This window comes from Dasypus novemcinctus, chromosome 9 (genome assembly GCF_030445035.2).
Source record: "Dasypus novemcinctus isolate mDasNov1 chromosome 9, mDasNov1.1.hap2, whole genome shotgun sequence".
NCBI classification, from domain to species: domain Eukaryota; kingdom Metazoa; phylum Chordata; class Mammalia; order Cingulata; family Dasypodidae; genus Dasypus; species Dasypus novemcinctus.
In genome coordinates, this window is record NC_080681.1 from 68,025,354 (window position 1) to 68,044,821 (window position 19,468).

Genomic DNA, 19,468 nt, shown 5'->3' on the forward strand with positions numbered 1-19,468 from the left:
AGATTTGGCTCAACAGATAGAACGTCCACCTACCACAGGGGAGGTCTGTGGTTCAAACCCAGGACTTCCTTGACCCATAAGGAGCTGGCCCATGTGCCGTGCTGATGCGCGCAAGGAGTGCCCTGCCACACAGAGGTGTCCCCCGTGTAGGGGAGCCCCATGCGCTAGGAGTGGGCCCCTAAGGAGAGCTGCCCAGCACAAAAGAAAAGTCCAGCCTGCCAAGAAATGGCGCAACATACAAGGAGAGCTGATGCAGCAAGATGATGCAACAAAAAGAGACACAGATTCCTGACAAAAATAGAAGCAGACACAGAACACACAGTGAACGGACACAGAGAGCAGACAACTGTGGGGAGAGGGGAAGGACATAAACAAATAAATAAATAAATCTTTAAAAAAAAAGATTCAAATATTTAGGAATAAACTTAACAAGGACATAAAAGACCTGTATTCAGAAAACTAGAAAACTTCATAGTCCCAAAGGGGCTCTAGGGTGGAGCAGCCGGGGCAGAATGCTAATCCCCTAACCCTGGGTGACCCAGCATGGCTCCTTAATAAGAGATCTGCGAACATGTGCATCTTTCTGTGTTAATCATTTCCTGACAATTTGTTAGCAAGGTCTGAGTTTTTCAAACAATGGAATTTGAGGGAGTCCACATTTTCAGGGATAATTTAATTTTGTGCTTTAATTTGGTAAAAACAACCTTAACTTACGCATATTCTAGGTCATTTTGATGACAACAGTATAAGAGTAGGCTTCCCATTAATTTGAACAGAGGAAAGCTGTAAGAGATTTGTGTCCCCAAAATTCACACAGAATTCAAAAGAGCCTATTCTATAGTGGTTAGGATCCCCATGCTTTGAGCAGCTATTAAATTCCCGCAAAACACCACCAATAAGCTTATATTAATGTTTTTAATTTCATTGGCTTTGCAGCTTTGTTTGTAGTTTAGATGTAAATGTGCTTTAGTTTTACAGTTGCTTAAGATCTTTTAGCTTAAGGAGTTTAAATATTCACAAAGCTTGTTATAAGTTACTTGATATTTTTAAAAAACTGACAAATTTTACTTTTTCCTTTGAAAAAAAAGTCAGGTCTTGGAGGAGGTAGGTGCCTGCTGTTGCTGCCACTGCACCCTGTAGCTCCAGGGCCTGACTCTGGGCCACTTGGAGTACCCACATCTGCCCGTGACCTGTGCCATCTCTGCACCTATGCATGCACCTCAACTGGCACCCGACAGACTTCTGGGCACCATGGCACCGGAACGTTGGTCCGCGAGGTTTGTGTTCCCAGTGGTCACATCCGTGACCTTCCCAAATGTGGCCCAGTTGCTGGGCTGCCTGCCAGTGGTCATCTGCATCAGAGGGAACTGAGTTTCCAATCAAAAGAAATTTAGCTCTCTCTCTCTCAGTTATACAAAATAAGAACATTCAATCTTTGTCTCTCAGATTTGCAACTTCTGCTTGCGTTGTGCATTAGATGGGAGGGAAAGATGGCAGCTGAACCTGTATTAACTGCTGATAGGACACTCCCGCTTTTACCAGATGAACAGTGCCTGGATGATTCTGACTTTTTTTTTCAGGAGGTACTGGGGCCAGGGATTGAACCTGGTACCTCATATGTGGGAAGCCAGGGCACAACCACCGAGCCACATCGGCTCCCCTGAGTTGGTTCTTTCATTTTTTTCCTTGTTTTTTGTTTTTTTAGGAGGCATGGGTACCAAACATGGGTCTCCCTTGTGGGAAGCTGGAGTTCAACTGCTGGAGCCATATCTACTCCCTGCAGACATTTTTTAACGTAAGAATGAAGCAATCTTGAAGGGGAAGCAGACGTGACTCATGTGATTGGTCTCCTGTCTACCATATAGGAGGTCCAGGGTTCAATTCCTGGGGCCTCCTGGTGAAGGCAAGCTGGCCCACAGAGAGAGCTGGCGCAGCAAGATGATGCAACAAAAGAGACACAGGAGACCCAATAAGAGATATAGCAAAGAAGCTGAGGTGGCGCAAGAGACTGAGTGTCTCTCCCACTCTGGAAGGTTCCATGATCAGTTCCTGGTGCTGTCTAAAGAGAAGACAAGCAGGCACAGAAGAACACACAGTGAATGGAAACAGAGAGCAGACAGCGAGCACAAGAGAAATGAGGGGTGGGGAAGAAAGAAATGAATAAATCTTAAAAAAAAAAAAAAAGACATCATGAAGGAAGGCAAGACATTTCAGAGTAGTAATAATGCCCAGTCACTGTCTTTATAGTATCCATGTGATTATTCTAAAACCTACGTCCTCGTAGGACCATGTGTGTGTGGAGTGTTACTTGTTCAGCAGGTGGCCTATTTAAAGTATTCCTGATGAATAATTAGGATTGACCAGACTTGCCTGAAACTTTAGAAACAGTACCTGTAAAAGCTATAGCACAGCCTTTTTTATTTCAAGTGTACTTTATTCTTCAAACCTCACAGTATGCCACGACTATATAAAGTATTAATGATCCTGTTACCAAAACGCAGTGTATTAACATTTACCCTAATGCAATGAGGTTGACTCATGAATTCCTTAGGACTTTTGCTGGCATCAATTTAAGGGTGTCATGATTATGGGACGCACTGCAGAGAGCCTTCAAGTTGTCTTTAGCTTTGACAGTCTAATAAGATGAGGGCAAAGAAGAAAGGGAGGAGGAGGAAGGAGGAAAAAAGGAGAGGAACAGGAAAAAGTAGTAGTAGTAGTAGAATAGTCATGTAGCACCTTACTTGACATTGAGACTTTGGGAAGGTCACAAGGTACCATACTTCCTTAGATGAACTTAAGTTGATATATTGTGTGACTGATATTGAGGACCAGGGTATTCCTTTATTTTCTTCTTTACCTTGAATGGCAGGTGCAGCAAATCTATTAATATATCTTGGGAAGCGGATTTGACTCAACTGATAGAGCGTCTGCCTACCACATGGGCGGTCCAGGGTTCAACCCAGGGCCTCCTGACCCGTGTAGTAAGCTGACCCATGCACAGTGCTGATGCATGCAATGAGTGCCGTGCCACGCAAGGGTATCCCCTGTGCAGGGGAGCCCTTGTGCAGAGAGTGTGCCCCATAAGGAAAGCCACCCATGTGAAAAAAGCACAGCCTGCCCAGGAGTGGCACAGCACAAATCGAAAGTCGATGCAGCAAGATGACGCATCAAATAGACACAGATTCCTGGTGCCGCTGACAAGAATCCAAGAGGACACAGAACACATAGTGAATGGACAGAGAGCAGATACTGGGGCGGAGGGAGTGGAGAGAAATAAAAAAGAAATCTTAAAAAAGAAATATATATCTCAAAAGGCTTTCCTGAATCTGGAAACATCTAGTTTGAACGAAGACATTTGCTATCAAACTGAAGACTTTTAGAAGAAGACTATGAAAAATCCACCCAAATGTAGTGGTCTCTCCAAGGAACTTACACTCATTGTGTGCTCTTATTTGGGTGGTAGCGCTTTGGGCAGGTGAGACTCACCCAGTTGGACTTACCCCACTCATCTAATATGGAGCGGAAGGTGGTCAACCACCACACCAGGAAGCTAAGAGTGCCTACAACTGAAAGCAGAATTGCATTCAGCATCCATGTGGAATCTAAGCCCCCTCTTGAAATAGATGTGGAGTGGACAAAACCATTCTAAGGTCCACAGGATGGAGGAATAGAGTATGGATTAGAGTAGACTTACTGATATTCTATTCATGAACTATTGGAATTAGTAATCAAAGAAAATGTGGCACTGGTGTGGAGGAAGTGGCCATGGTGGCTGCTGGGGGTAGGGAGTGGGAGGGAGAGATGTGATGTGGGGGCATTTTTAGGGGTTGGAGTTGTCCTGGGTGGTGCTGCAGAGACAGTTACCGGACATTGTATGTCCTCCCATGGCCCACTGGGTGGAATGTGGGAGAATGTGGGCTATGATGTGGACCATTGACCATGAGGTGCAGCGGTGCTCAGAGATGTATTCACCAAATGCAATGAACGTCTCATGATGATGGAGGAGGTGGTTGTTATGGGGGGAGGAGTGGGGTGAGGGGGGTGGGGGGTATATGGAGACTATTTAATGTTTTAATTTAACATTAAATAAAGACCAAAAAAAAAAAAAAAGACAATGAGAGATGACTGCTAAGGGGGGTAGTTTTTCCTTTTGGACTAATGAAATTGTTCTAAAACTTTTTGTGGTGAATGCACAGCACTGTGATTACACTCACAGCCATCGACTGTAGTTTGGATAGACTGTATGGTATGTGAATATATCTCAGCAAAGTTGCTTTTAAAAAAAAAGACAATGGGGAACTTGTGGATAGACTCAGTCCTTGAGTGACCCATTGAGAAATTTGTCCACTTGAGACCCGAGAAACTTTTTTGCTAAAAGAGCATAGGGAAGTCACCCCACACTACTTATTGGGTAAAAAAGAGGTGCATCCTAATGCTGTTATGGATCATATTAAATATTCTGAATCCTACCTCTGTTCAGTCCAAAGCCCAAAAATGAAAAGTATCTCTGGAGGCCACCATGGGATGTGTGCCCATGTTGGTTGCCTCTAGGAGAGGCCACAGTACAGTAGAATCCCAAGGATGGCCTGAGACCCATGATCTTGAAGCCAGACCTCTGGAGAAGCTGACACCAGCCCCAGAGAGGGCTGCCCATAAATTTAGCTTCCTAATTCCATTGTTCGTGAAATAGCTGGTAATGGCTTGATTATAAACACCCTAACCTTGGGCAATAATAGAGGCAGAGACCCAGGAGATCTGGCTGTGGGGAGCTCTGAGGAAAGTCATCTCCCCCTTAGAAATGAACTGCCTCTTCTGCAGATGTCTAGTTTGCCTACTGTCAAGTGCTCTGCCCCCCTTTCTGCCCTTCAACAATATTTTCACATAAGACCCTCCCATGTACCAACTTAGTCCCATCCAAACAGAATTGGTTTCTGGTGGGTAGGAGATACTGTCTTGGGCGACAATGTGGACATCCGGGGATTGTTAACGGACAGCATAGATGCCATATGCACCCAACGCATTGTAGGATTATTCCAGGTAGCTGCTGCATGTAGCAAGCTCTTCACCCTCCGAGGATACATCATTGATAATCTTGTTTTACGTTGTGGAGCCAGGATCTTCCCTATTTCTAAAAGCAAGTTATCCATACCTTGTAATTTTGAATGTGACCAACTCAAAATCTCATTAGAATCTAAGTCTTACTAGCACTATCTGCTGTCTCCAAGGTTATGCTGGCATGAGGGGACCAAGATTTTTTCAGTAAGGCAGGGGCTCAGGAAATGGGTGGGTGGTGATAGATTCCGCTCCAGCCAATAAGTACGTTCCATACGTTACCTTCATTCAGTCTGCTACTTCCAATTTTATTTCAGCTTACCTTTTTTGTCTTCATCTTTAAACTTTTAAAGCTAGAAGTGCATTTATCTGCATCTTTCTTAGTGAAGGTAAAAAGTATTATGTTATTTATGTAGTCTTTTGTTCCCCCTTCGATTTTAACGGTCATCTTGCCTTCTCTCATTTAATTCCACTTATTTTTAAAAAATCACCAGTCTTTGGGCATGTTACCATAGCATTCCCCACGCAAAAGACTCCAAAAGCTCCATGGTTCCAGTAAATCAGACCCTCCACTAACTCTGGGGCAAGGGTACAAATGGAGGTTCACATGCCCTACCTAAATACTTAATATAGATCAAGTGAACTATCACAAATCTACTATCTTCAGGACTTAGTTATAATAATTAGGCTAAATTTAGAATTCTCAGACTCCTCAAAGTTGCAAACTGGAAAAGGAAACAGAAGCCCACAGCAGGTACCTTGCTAATTCTTGAGCTTGGAGATTTCTCTCACACACACACACAGGCGGATTCGGACTAGGTCATATCCCTGCCCAATCAGCTTTTAGGACCAGGGATGTACACACCAGCAGTCCATCCTCAGGATGGTGGATTGGAGGCTGTCAAGTTCTGGAAGTTAGCGCCAGGCTGTTTGGCTAGGAAATTCTGGGAGCTGGGCTCAAAGAGGGAGGGCAGACTCTGTGTGGGCTCCTCTTTCAATTCCTTTTAAGGGTAAGGGAAGTGTGGCAGGAGGGTCAACCACACTTTTGGAAAGATCAGTTGGAAACAGATTAGGATTAGGGGGAGTTGAAGCGCAGTAGAGATGCTTCTGAGCCCTTGGGAACTGTTCTTCTGCATCCCTTGCATGAACTAAATGGAACATTAAAGCAGGCACACACACTCAAAAACCCTAAAGTGAAAAGGAAATAAAGTGAAAAAAAACTTTAAACTTCCTACACTAACAATGAGAAAAAATTAAATATTGACAAAGGACATGAGATAAAATCTAAAAATAAGACTTTACATTAAAATGCTTTAAAAATTATACCTTGGTGGCGGCAAGAGGCAAGAAGTTAGCCCTCAGATGCAGTATAAGTTAGCAAAAGCTATAAAATGACCATGCTCTTTGATCCACTAATTCCAGTCCTGCTAGCCTGTCCTGTATGGGGGGTGGATGTTATAATACATCATACAATAGTCATTTTTATTCCACAAGCCTGGTACACAAAAATTATAAGGCTCTTTTATCAAATCACCAAAAAATGGAACCATGTGTCTAAGAAAAAATATTTTAGGAGGGGATTACTGTAATTAAACCAATAGCCTTGTAGGTCACAAATGCAAAAATAAGAGGTTCAACCTACCCCAACCCACACCAAAACAGACAAGTTGGGAGATCTTCAGTTCACCCAAATCATTCAGAGTCAGGGCAGATGAGGAAGGGCTTGTGCAAAGTCTGTGGTAATTTGTTAGTCACCACCTAAATCTTACAAATGGTTAATTTAATACATAATGTATCGATGTCAATTTCCTGGTTTTAATATCATACTAGTGGTGTATGATGTTACCACTGGTGTGCAGCCTGTGATACGGAGCAAGGCTGGTTCCTTCTTCCTGAGGCACTGATACACAGGAGTTTCAAAGACCAAGTTGATTTGGTTGCACAAGCAAAGGAGCACAACGGCCAAATGGCCCAAAGCTGCCTCTCTAATTTGCAGAAATTCTAGTATTTATAATTGGATGCTAATGAGTAATTGAGGTGGAGCAGACACCAGTTTTCATTCACAAACATTAAGGGGCTGAACAGGATGGGGATGGATATCAAACTGGGATGAGTCACGAAGTTACAATCATTAAGAGATCAAGGCATCTGGGAGAGGGGGATATTGGAAACAAAGGTCAGCTGTAACATTTTTCATATGGATATCAAACAGAGGAAGGTGGAGTGGCCACCTTTTCAATAGAAATGTTCATATACAAAGGTTATGTTCTGCAATAATCATTATATTAGCAGGTACAAGTGACCATATACAAGGGTTAAGAGGCACCCAAATACAAAGGGAGAAGTCAGACTAGCCAGTTTCAGTAATTTCATATATCAACCTTTGCCTATTTTATAATTTCCTGGAAGTAATAAGGCATCTATATAATTACTTAATAATCATAATTATTTAATTCCTAAACTTCAGTTCACTGAGTGAATACATGGAACTCTTATTTTTTCAACTTCCTGTTGAGTTTATATTTCATGGAAAAAGAAAAAAGAAGGCAGGTCGCATTTCAGTGATTGAATCCTGGCTTCCCATGTAAGAGGTGCTGGGTTCCATCTCCAATTTCTACTTAAAAAAATGAAGCAGAAAAAAACTAAGTCAAAGCCAAGCAATGTAGCTGTTAATACCTTCAGTTTTCCAATGCACTTGCCCCCAGTTCAAACAACAGCCTTCTGCTATTGAAAAGGACAACCTGCCTAGTTCCGGATCTTCAACCAGGAAGCTTTCCCATCCACTGGGGAATCTTATATTAGGCACAAATATAACTTCACTGAACTTTCACAAAGTCTGTGAGGAACAAGAGTTAACCATTTATAGATTTAAAGAACCCGAGACTCAAGAAGTTTTTTAGAGAACTTGCCTGGATTCAAACCTTATAAGAATTGGAGCTCAAAACCAGGAGTTCTGTAAACCCAGGGCATTTAAAGTTGTAAAGGCCTTGGAGGCCAGAGTTAGACTGAAATGAACTGGAAACAGGGGATGGTGGTTTAAGTGCTGTTTTATCTCTCCCCTCCCTCTTAGCTCTGTGGATGGGTTTATGCAATAAAAGAATTAACACTATAAAATAACACAAAATACTTCAGAAAATGTAAGATAAAATTTATAAGGAAATTAAGCATATTCAAAGAAAAAACGAAGAAACGATTCATATTATAATATTTATGAAATAGCCTTCTCTTGATAAGATTCGTTGTTTTTGTTTTTGCACTTGTTTCTTTCAAACTTATCTTATTTTTCCCTAAGTTTTTCTATTTCTTTCCCTCCACCTCTACCTATGGTTACATTGACAGATATACCCTCCCCCTCTGTGGTTACAGAAAGTTTACTCCCATACAACCCATGGTGGTTATCCTTACATTTCTTCATGTAACTAACTTTACCAACATCTAATACCTACAACCTTCCTCTCCCCCCTCTACCACAGATATGCTGTTAGCTGTCCATCTAACACTTCCTGGGTAGAGATGGGTGTTTTATTTTCCAGTTTTCCTTGTTGATTTTGGTTGGATGTGTATTGGGAGAAAAGGATATTGTACATGTGTATACAGTCACCTTAGATTGCTACAGTATATCTGCCAGTAATTCTTTCAAAGAGGGTATGAAAGAAATAAATTTCCTGAGTTCTTCAATATCCAAAAATATCTTTCTTTTACCCTCAAAATTGAACGCCAATTTGGCTGGGTACAGGATTCTAGGTTCAAAATCATTTTCCTGTAAAACACTCATGATATTGCTCCATTTACTTCTAGCTTCTATTGTGTCCAATGAAAAATCTGCTGTCAATCTGATTCTTGTTCCTTTGTAGGTTATCTCTCTTCTTGCTCTGGAAGCCTTTAGGATTTTCTCTTTATCAATGGCATTCCAAAATTTCACCAAGATGTGTCTAGGAGTGAGTCTCATTTCATCAATCTTACTGGGTACTCGGTAGGCACTGATAATCTCAAGGCTCAATTCTTGCTTTAGCTCTGGAAAGTTTTCTTCAATTATTTCTCTAAGTATTTCCTCTCCTCCTTTCCTTTTATTATATTTTTCTGGAATTCCTATCAGGCGAATGTTAGATCTTCTGGTTCTATCCTCTATGCTTCTTAACCTTTCTTTATTTATTATCTGCTTGGCCATTTGCATTTCAATTTGGTCTTCTAGATTGTTGGCCTTTTCTTTAAGTATATCCATTCTGCTATGCAATGCATCTATTAAGTTTTTATTTTCTAAGACTTCTGACTGACAATTTTTAACCTTCTCAATCTCTTCTTGTTTCTCTCTGAAGATATTATTTACGTGTGTTCTAATGTTTTCTTCTGTTTCCTGTCTTAAGTCCGCTCCTTTGGATGTTTGCTTTTCCATTGATGGAGTACTCAAATTTGTACACAAATGCTTTTTGTCTTTATCATAACATATTTTCAGTGATTCTGAGAGAGAGGATAAATATAAAGTTGGAGAAGGTGTCCTGATTTCTTGACTTTGGAGTGTAGCCATTTTCTTTTCCTTTTCAGTTTTGTCTACCATCTGGTGTTTTACCAACTCTTTTTTCTCAGAATCCCAAGCACAGTAATTAAAGGGAATTTCTTTAAATCCATGTGAGGCCTCTTCTTTCTTGGTCTTGAAGGTAGTTTTTGCCACTTTTCCTTCAAAGGTCTTTCTTTCTTCCCATGTTAAGTCCTCTTCCGTTTCCCACACCGAGTCTTCCTCCTCTGGTTCAGTTTCCTCTACCTCTTTGATGAAAATCTCAGAGTCATCCGTAGTTATTCCCTCATCTTCATGCCTTTTATTTATTACAGTGTCACCCTGAAAGGTTGAGTCTTGTTCCTCCTGTAAATCTGAGGCCTCCTCTCCCTCCTCTAATCCTGAAGTTTCTCCTTCCTCCAGCCCTGAGGCCTCCTCGTCTCCCTCCTCCTCTAACCCTGAAGCCTCTCCTTCTTCCTCTAACCCTGAAGCCTTACCCTCTCCCTCCTCCTCTGGCCCTAAGGACACTTCACCCTCCTCTTCCAGTTCTGAGGACTCTTCTTCCTCCAACTCAGGGACTTCCTTCTCCTTCCAATCTGAAGACTCTTCCACCTGAGCCTCCAAATTTGTCATCTCCTCTGGCTCAGCAAACTTTACCTCTTTAATAAATAGAAAGCTCAAACCATCATTGGTTGTTCTCCCACCTCCATGCTTTGAGTCTATTCGCGTTTTATCCTGTAGGTTGAAAAAGAATAAAAGTCACTTTAAAAAGTATTTTGAAGGAATTAAAACTTCCGTTTCACCTTCAAAATTTAAACTGGCTGACATTTTTACAATTATCAAATAACTTTAAACATGCTTAGCTAGTACATATTCTTGAAGACCTAGTTTCCCAAACAAGGCAAGTTTCCCCTATAGTTTTTTTTTAAGTGCCCGCAGCAAAATTCCATGAGGCCATGTCTATCTTGCTGTATGTCCTCAACACTTACTGCTTTGTACTTGGACTCACTCAGTAATTGTTTTTTGTCTTTATTTATTTTTTTAATGTTACATTAAAAAAATGAGGTCCCATAATTGTTTTAATGTATCATCTGTTTATTGTATGCAGTACCCTTTGGTAAAAGAGACCTTGTTACTTGACCCAAGTTTATAACCTCCACTAGGAAGAAAAAAAACAAAAGCATCTCACATTTGCTTTCCCCCAAAGAGAAAAGCAAATAAAAAACATTTTCAAAACATCTCACTTGCAGAACAAATGCTAACCATATTAATTGAAAAGCAAGCAGGTTGATTAAGAATACAGGTTCAAATCTTGGGTCCCATACTGTCACCTCTATGAAGTCTAATGGTAGCACTGCTTCACCAAGCATTAAATAAGGCAATATGGGTACTAAGCTTAAGTAAAATGTTTGCAATATAAACACTGACTCTCATATTTCTTGGCTTGTCCGAGAGACTTTTTACTTGTTCCATATTAGTTAAGACCTTTCCCATTTATGGCTGCCTGACTGCAAATTTATCTTCCCAGATCCTCTTCCAGGTTGGGTGAGGTGCCTCAACTCTGTAAATTTCTGGGGATACAACTAATTTCTGAGATTAAACACTGACTCTCAAAGGATTTGTTGATCCAAACATTATCTTCTAACTCTAGAGTCTCATGCTGTGGAGATTATGGTTGGAAAAATTGGGAGGGTGAGGGAAGAGGGTGTTTGAGAAACCTGCCAAAACTCTGACTTAAGAATATAGATCTCAATTTCTGGTTCAAGACTATGAATTTTACAGATTCACTTTTTAACCTTAACCCCTTTCTGAAGCCATACTAAATTGAGAAACAAAGTAATGGAAGAAAGCCAGGCAAGAAATGGAGATGGTAACACCACGAAGGAAGCTGGGAAGCATGTGACCAGTATTAAATGATTTAATAGACTCCTTCAACAGCAATGAAGTGAAAAATTAACTTTGATTTTCATCACAGAATGGCTAAAAAACCAAAGGAATTAGCTGCATGCAGAACCTCTCTAAAAGTGGGCCTGAAGAATAACATGAGTTGACAGCCTTTTTAAAAAAAGGGATGTATGTGTGTCCCCACCTCCATCCCACCCCCTCTCATCCCACACTGGTGGACAACTGTCTTTTCCCAATAAGACTGGGAGGCAATGCACATGGGAGAACTATATTCTTAAAATGGTAAAAGTTTAAAAGAAATGACACACAGCTTAAATTGGGCTCAAACATTACACTATATACCACAGATTTCCAGATGAATCTACCAAACATAACAAGATTGGTAAATTTGACTATAGTTAAACTGAGTCAAAAGATATAAAAGAATGGAAAGTCACAAGTGGAAGATGGCAACACTCATGTATTTAATGGACTAGCACAATAAATATAAATAACAAAAAGACAAACACACATACATGGTAGTGTAGGATTCAATTTACATGTAAGGCTCAAAAATATGCAAAGCCAAATACAAACCAAAAAAGCAAAAGAATTAAAAATACAAAATTCAGAGGTTCAGAGCAGCAGCCAATTCTATTTCTAGGGATTTTGTTCATGGAAGTTTGTAGACATGAGCAGCTGTGCTACAGTACAATGGAATGCTCTACTGCTTTTAGATTGAATGAGGTGGGTATTTGGTATTTGTATTTATGTACCAACAGGGAAGATTTTAAACCTACTTGGTGGTCAGAACCATGGTGGACTATATAGTACCAGACTTGGACTTGATTGCATTCCATCTCCCCACTTCATTGGTCATCTTATACAAATTACCTAACTTTTTTGTGCCTGTTTTCTTTTCTCAAAATGGGGCCACTATCATTAAGTACCAAATCAACTAAATTATGAATTAATTCATGAAGGTGATATAGAACAGGGGACAGCGAATTAAATCTGACCCAAGGTCAGTTTTTTCAGGGTCAGTTAATTAATATTTACATATTTACATATTTACATATTTAAAGAACTGTAAAACCCAAACCCAAATAAATTCAAGTTATGAAAGAGACAGTACATCACTTCAAAACCTTTTATATTTACTGTCTTCTTTACAAAAAGTTTAGTTACCTAACTGGGTTAGTAAAATGCCTTCCTGATACATGGTAAATAGTGTATTAAGCATGTAGCAGTTTGGTATAAATTGATGAATTCCAAAAAGAAATATTGGATTATGCTTGGAATATCACCTGTACCTGGGCATGACTGAATTATAATTAGGGTGTTGCGTCCCCATCCCTTGGTGGGTAGGGGCTCACAGATAAAAGGCATGGGGAAGAACAGAGTTGGGGACTTCTGATGTTAGAGTTTGATGCTGAAGACCGGGGAAGTAAGCACACAGAGGAAAGCGAAGCCAGACCCAGGAAGGAAGGAACCTTAAAGCCAGAGAAAAGCAAGCCCCAGGAACGTAGGAACCCAGGAAGCCTGAACCCTGGCAGACATTGGCAGCCATCTTGCTCCAAATAGACTTTGGTGAGGGAAGTAACTTACCCTTTTTGGCCTGGTAACTGTAACCGCCTACCCCAAATAAATTCCCTTTATAAAAACCAACCAATTTCTGGTATTTTGCATCAGTACCCCTTTGAGTGACTAATACAAAGTGAAAAAATCTAGTGTGCATATTATCTTATTTATATATATGCATGTGAGTATATGCATGGAAAATCTATAAAGTACATGAGAATTACCTTCTAAGGCTGGGATTATGAAAAATATAAACTATTATTAACAAGTCTTCAGAAAATAAAGTGTGTTTTTTAAGTGTTTTTTTGATAAGATCAAAGACGGGACATGAAGAATATTCGGCAGGACTATTTTATACTTGCAAATTTAACCTCATTTATTTTAATTGATATATTTTAATTTCTGTCAATCCCTTGTTTCTACTTTTTTCCCCTTCTAATGACTTGAATGCTATTTTTCTAGTGTTTACACTTACATTTTGCATACATGAATGTTTTCTATTAATATTCAGGAGTATGGACATTCTCTTCCCAAACAAATGACCTTTATTAATCCTTTCTCACCTATCACAAGCTTCCAACACCACTCATATTTTTTTTAGCCTTTAAATTGTTACTTTTAATATCATGCCTTTACTTTTGAGGAGTGATTTCTTAAAAGTTGTGTAACTTTCAAAATAATTGCACCAACTATTTATATGACCATAAAACTTTACAGGTTTATTTACTCACCACTTTTTCTTGAATCTTGTATCTTCCTCCTCTTTGATTTACTTTTTCATCTAGTACATCTTTCAGTAATTCTTTCATAAAAGATTTGTGGGCAATAAATTTTCTGAGGCTTTGCAGGTCTGAAAATGTCTCTATTTCACCATCACATTTAAATGTTAATTTAGCTTGGCATAGAAATTTTGGTTCAAAATCATTTTCCCTCAAAATGTTGAAGATATTGCTCCACTGCTTCCTAATATCCAAGGTTGCTGATGAAAAGTCTGCTGCCAATGTTAGTATTGCTCCTTCATCTACCAACACTTCTTCGGAATCTTTTATTTTTCCTGTATTCTTGAAATTCTGAATATTTTTCTCCTTTCTCATTTCTTTGGCTAATTCTTCCTTCCCACTCTTTCTGTTCCCCTGCTCTGTAACATCTATTTGGATGTTACAATTTCTGTATCTGTCATCTACACTGCTTAAGTTTTCCTCAACCATTTTAAAGTTTTTTGCTTCTATTTTCTCTACTAATGCTGTAATTTGTAAGGCTAAATCTTTTATTTGTTGCCACTCTTTCCTGCTACAGTAATTGTTTGAGTTTTTCATTTCAGGTATTATACTTTTTACTCCTAGAATTTCCTCTAAGTCATTTTTAAGAGTTTCTCTTATTTCTTCAACCATTAAGTCCAGGTTTTCCATCAAGATTTTAAACTTCGTATTAACTGCTGATATGTCTTTATACCTTAAATCCAATATTTGGCTCATCTCCTGGCCAGTTTCTATTAACTGCTTTCTTTCAATATGGGTGATATTTTCCTTTTTCTTTTGAAGTCTAGCAATTTTTGAGTTTACACTGGACATTGTGGATGTCATGTTGTGAAGATTGGATTCTCTTACAGTCTCCTGAAAAGGAACTTTTGTTCTTGTAGGACTGCTAGAATCCAGCAATTCATAAAGTTTTAAAAATATGTCATCTGAAACATGAAAAATAAAAATTGGTTTACTGAAGATTTATGTTGAGAAAATCAATAATTGAAAAATTGAACTTCATTAAGTAAATAATTTACTATAAAGTTACTAGAGCAAGATGGGTATATGTACACATTAAGAGAACAAATATAACTCAAAATTTTATACATTATTAAAACCCCAGTCATTAATGTAAAGCCTTATATGAATAGCTTCAGCAGTTAAGAATGATGGAGATTGGCTGATTTCTCTTACTATTAACTTTGCTGTCTGTGTTCTCTATGCAACATCTTAAATATAATCACAAGAAAATAAACATTATCTACAAAAAAAATTATGTACCATACTAAAGTTTAAAATCTGAACTGCCTTTGATGGAATCTTACACAAGAGAAACAGTAGTCCTCTTTTTACTGCAAAAGTTGCCAACATTAAAAATATTCCAACACCTGTTGTCAAGTCAATTCAAAGTATCATTTTCCAGAGTGCACATGTTAAGACAAACATCCTGAATAAAGCAGGAAAACGAAATTACATACTTCCTCTTCCACCTTCCATAGGCCCGTTCGATAATTGTAGGGCTTTGCACAGTGGAAGGTGAGAGGTCACTACATTCTGGAACAGGAAATGGTAAACACATAATACCAATACTTTGGGCAGTAGTTGGGATATCAGTTTCTTAATCTTTCCTTTCCAAGGCCAGTAGGTTTTCAAGTTTTACTATGAGAGTTTACCACCAGAGTACTAACAATGAAATCTACTGATTCATCACTGCTGACAAGACACAAACTGCTTGAAAGAAAGAAAAATTCCACTCCCTTCAAGGGGATTGAGTGACTTAAGGGAAGGAGACCCGGGTAAATAATCAAAACTGGTAGCTACTATTGAAGCAGATCAATGGGAGAGAAAGGGGAAGTGGAACTCATGAGCAGTAATAATAGCTTCAAGTAAACAGAACCAGAAAACCTACCATGCACTCAATGGAAGGAGGATTAAAATATACATGTACATGTACATATACCTACACATATCCGCATATATAATGGCAATATAAAGTCCCCCTGGACTTGAACATCATGATAAGCTTTAACAAGACTGAAAGATGCACATGCCCATGAACCCAAATAGGTCATACACCTAGGGCTGTCTTATTTGAGAAACACTGCACATGAAGATGTGCTCTGGTGTGTTCCTCGTAGCCTTGTTTTGTTTTTATTTTATTTTAGGAGGTACTGAGCTACATCTGCTCCCCAATGAGCTGTTTTTTTCATTTGTTTGTTTTGTTTTTAGGAGGTACCAGGGAACGAACCTGGGACCTTATAAATGGGAAGCAAGCGCTCAACCACTTAAACTATTATACATCCAGTTCATAGCCTTGTTTTTTAAAGACTTTTTAGATTTTTTTAAAGATACATAGATCATACAAAACATAGCCTTGTTTTTAATATCAAAATATTACAGACAACTGAAATGTTAAATAAGAGAATGAAAACATTGAGACCAATCATCCAATGGAATACAATGAAATGCTGTGCAGCAATTGAAATAAATGAAGTAGAATTATGTTTCAGAGTAGATAATATCAAAAGATAACGGTTGGCAAACCTATCTAATGACAGAAGGAAATAGAATAAAGCCCTTCCTGGCCACTCCATCACCAAAAATAAACCACCAAAAAAACTTTTATGAGGCATAGTGAAAGTGATACTTCCAGGGAAATTTATAGATTTACAGATAAAAAATGTTAGAAATTTAGGAAGGATGGATGAAAAATTAATTTAATTGCTAAATAAAGAACAAAATGCACCCAAGAAACCAAGAAATGAGCACAAAGCAATGCAGTGGAAAATAATGATAGATGATTACTGAAACTAAAAGTTTAAAACATTAAACAAACCTCTAGTTTGAAATTGACCAAACTAGAGATAAGGCAAAAATAAGGAAATGGGTACACAACTACAGATAAGTATGGTTCAAAAAAGGGAGCATTATTAAACTTTCATAATTAAATTTGAAATTTTACAGATGGTTTTATCACAGTTGTACTTAAACTCTTTCAGAGATAACAAAAAGAAAATATCCCAATATGCCCCAGGAGGCTAGAAAACTTCAGTAACAAGCCAGATGATGAGAAGAAATTAAAGGCTATTGTCCTCATCCTCATGAATATAGATGCAAAAATCTTAAAAATATTAGAATATCAAATCCAACATTATATAAAAAGTGTACACTATGTTGTGTTTATTCAACAATGCAAGAAAACTTGAAAAGCAAATAATCTTTAAATGTAATTTACTACATTACCAAATTTAAACAGAAAAAATTACATTAAAATATTTAATAAATTTAGCACTTATTTATGATAAATAAGTCACAAATTATGAATGACAGAAGGTAGGTAAAGGGAACAGATTTATGCTAAAGAACTTGATGAAACCAGAGAATAGGTCAAAAGGGGAAATACAAAAGATCAGCATTATGGGAAGCAGCTGTGGCCCAATCAATTGGGCTCCTGTCTACCATATGGGAGGCCCTGGGTTCGCATCCCAGGGCTTCCTTGTGAAGGCCAGCTGGCCCGTGCTGGCAGGGAGCTGACGGCCTGCACCAGTGGAGAGCTGGCGCAGCAATATGATGTGACTAAGGGAGACAGGCAGACTCACACGAATGCACACCGAAAGAATGCGCAGCGAATGGATACAGAGAGCAGATTAAAAATAAACAAATAAAGATCGGTATTAGTATATCAACACTCAATAATGGTACAGAAACTCTGGAGACAAGATTAACTATGAAACATTCAGCACCGGGAGTTGTACCTGAATCTAATCAAGGACATCATGCAAGGCTAGGACATTCCACAAGGCTTCAGTTGAGTGGCATGTTGGGGAGTGGTGGTGAAGGGAGGCTGGAGATGGCCCTAGTTTAGGAAATTTAGGAGACAGACTATAATGTGTGCCCCCAACATTATGGTTATTTTTCAAAATGCCACTAGTTTTTTAAGAGACACATAGTGACTTTTTAGGGGTAAAATTATATGATTCATGTCTGGGCTTACTTTAAAATACTTCAGTAAAAAAAGAATAGATGATGCAAATGGGGAAAATGTTCTTGAATTGGGGTGAGGGATATGGGAGTTAATTCTTTTGTGTATGTTTGAAAATACTCCAACATTTTTTAAAATTCGAATTTGGCAAAAACCTTTGCACTGTACTAATTAAAACAGACTGCTTCACATGGTTTACAAAAAGACACTATTAAAACAAAGTGCCACATCTGGGACAGTCAGTGTAACTCCCACTATATTGTCTTGGTCATAGCCATCCCAGGACATGCTCAGATTCGTGTAGAAAACTTAATTTCAGCCTTTGATGAGGAGTAGGTGGGAAAGTCACATGGTATAGGAGATCAGAGTTGATGTGGCCATTTTTGAAAACAAGGCACATCTCCAACCTAGAGCTGCTTCTAGAAACCTTTTTTAGCCAGAATTGGTGAGTCTATTTATATTCCTTGCCTCAGTGCTACATGGAAGATGCACTATTAAGGGCAGAATCAGCATGCAAACAGGATTAGATTGTTTCAAAGTAGTTTAATTTTCTTATATATAAACATTTCTCTCAATGCCAAAAGTAGTGCTTTTTGTGACTACTGTTTTAAATTGAAGACTTTCAAAGTTCTTAATATACTAAGTGCATTGTGAATTCCACATGTCACAGACTTACTTATCTAATACCTCATTCTTCTGGGGAAGATCATTTCTCAGGATGACTGTTCTCTACAGAGCATTCTGGGAACTGCTTTTCTATTAAACTAACCAAAAGTCAACTTAAATGAAATTAGCAAAATGGGACACAAGACAGGTCTCTTTTTATAGAGAAAGGTTTAGGAACCATCTGAGAACAGAAAGGTGTAGCGGGAGAACACTGGACTATGAAGTTGATGGGAAGGTAATGAAAAGTAAACTTGTCAAATTTGAAAAGGAAGGACCTTTTAAAACTAGGGAATTGGGATTAGATGACTATTTTTTGTCTTACCTCTTAAAGTGGGCAATAGAGTTACTTGCTCAGTTTCCCTTCTACCTGCTTCCATCCATAAAAAAATTACTATGGAAAAAATGTCATCTCCAGCTTGGCTTAGACCTGAGTTACATGCCAAACCCTGAGCCAATTATTTTGACAAAAGAGATGGGATTATACTATGAGGCTTAAACCATCCAATGTAGACAGACACACATTGGAGCTAGAGGAGTCAGTCTCACCTAAATCACACACAACAGGGGTTACACATGGAACAGACTCAAGTCCTAAATTGATCAAGGCAAAACAAAGGACAGTTTGATAGTGAAGAGAAGATTCCTTCTTTCCTTCCTGAATATAAACAAGACATTTGGCCCCAGCAACTGCCAGCAACCATCTTAAACCATGAGGGTACCTTATAATGATTTTGTTAATCCCTTGGAAGGCAAAGAGAAATAAAAAGAAACAGATGCCTTAATTTCATCATTAAGGTACTGGATCAAACCTGTTCTGAAGTGCATGCTATCACTGGACTTTACAGTCATGTAAACCAATAAATTTTCTTTATTGATTAAAAAATAAAAAAGTCAAAGAAAATTGGAAACAAAGGCAAAGCTGCACCAGGCAAATACAGACAAACGCAAGCAAAGATGACAATACTCACCAGATAAAGAACAATTCAAGGTCAAAAGTATTAAATGAAGCAAAGATAATTTATAAATTATGGTAATCCACAAACCTAAGTATTTTTATGCCCTAAACAACAC

General features: G+C 38.6%; 1 non-coding gene across 1 annotated transcript; it reads right to left on the minus strand.

Moving 5' to 3' along the window:
* Nucleotides 1-8,188: 8,188 nt before the first annotated feature.
* On the minus strand, nt 8,189-14,687 carry LOC101417288 (uncharacterized). The gene is made up of 2 exons (XR_011649561.1): nt 13,741-14,687; nt 8,189-10,279 (listed from the first exon to the last, which is right to left on the minus strand). It is a non-coding gene; the product is annotated as an uncharacterized protein (transcript).
* Between the last annotated feature and the right edge of the window lie 4,781 nt (nt 14,688-19,468).